Here is a 1,211-nt window from a genome sequence, read left to right as displayed (position 1 = left end):
GCAATGTTTAGAGTGCTGGGTCAGGAGTCAGGAAAACCTGAGTTCAATCCCTGCCTCAGACTTTGTGTGACCCTGGGTAAGTCACTTAACTCTGCCTATGTTTCCTCATCTGCAAAATGAGTTAGAGAAGAAAATAACAAAACATTCCGGTATCTTTGCTAAGATACCCCAGAAGAAGTCACAAAGAGTCATACACAATTGAAAATGACTTTAAAAAAAACATACATGCAAACAACCCACTTCTGGGCAAATCAATGTCATTGGGGGGGTTTGTGGGATGAAATTATAGAATGGGAGGATTCATAAGAAGGAGGAATGGTCCAGGAAGACAATAAAGGGAAATATGCGATATGTCTTATCCAATCAATGGTTAACAATGAAGAGGAAAGGGGCAGCTGGATAGCTCAATGGATTGAGAGCCAGACCTAGAGATAGGAAGTCCTGGGTTCAAATCTGACCTCAGACACTTCCCAGCTGTGTGACCCTGGGCAAGTCACTTAATCCCCATTGCCTAGCCCTTACCACTGAAGGTAAGGGTTTAAATAAATAAATAAATAAAATGAAGAAGAAACAATTCCCATAGTTACTCAGGAAAATAAACCTGAAAGAGAATGGGAGAAGAGACAAAGGAAGTGATTCAAAAAGAGAGAGAAAAGGAGAATCTTTTTTCGTTGTAGTAGTATACCCTTGTTGATTGTTTGCATGGGAGAAAAGAGTCTATGAAAGGAGAACCTTAACAATGAGTATGATCTCCAAGGATTTAATAGAGAACTACTCATCCTGTCTCTGGAGAAAGGGAATTATGGCACCTGTGGGTAAGTGGAACGAACTCAAAAGAGTGGAAGGGCAGGGACCCAGGGAAGAATTCTCAAGGCAAAAAGGGGAAAATGTCCATAGAGAAGACACCAGTTGATAATAAACTACACAATCATGGACATAGGAAAAATCCTACCAGGGGGTAGTATCTTCCCTAATACTTGCAGAATTTGCTATTTCTAAGAGTGAGGCAAAACAGAAAAAGGAAGTGGTGAGGCAATGGCAGATCTATTAGACAATAACATAGAAACTGTTTCCAAGATAGAACTTAAAATAGTTCTCCTAAAACTTAGGAACTTTTATTTCATGAGAAATAGAGACTGAAGAAAGACTAAATAAGTCTTAGGGCCATGGATCAAAGAATGAAACTCTGGAATAGACAAAAGGGCAAGATA

This window comes from Gracilinanus agilis, chromosome 3 (assembly GCF_016433145.1).
Source record: "Gracilinanus agilis isolate LMUSP501 chromosome 3, AgileGrace, whole genome shotgun sequence".
Lineage (NCBI taxonomy): Eukaryota > Metazoa > Chordata > Mammalia > Didelphimorphia > Didelphidae > Gracilinanus > Gracilinanus agilis.
The sequence above is the reverse complement of the archived record's forward strand: the minus strand, read 5'-3'. Positions refer to the sequence as shown.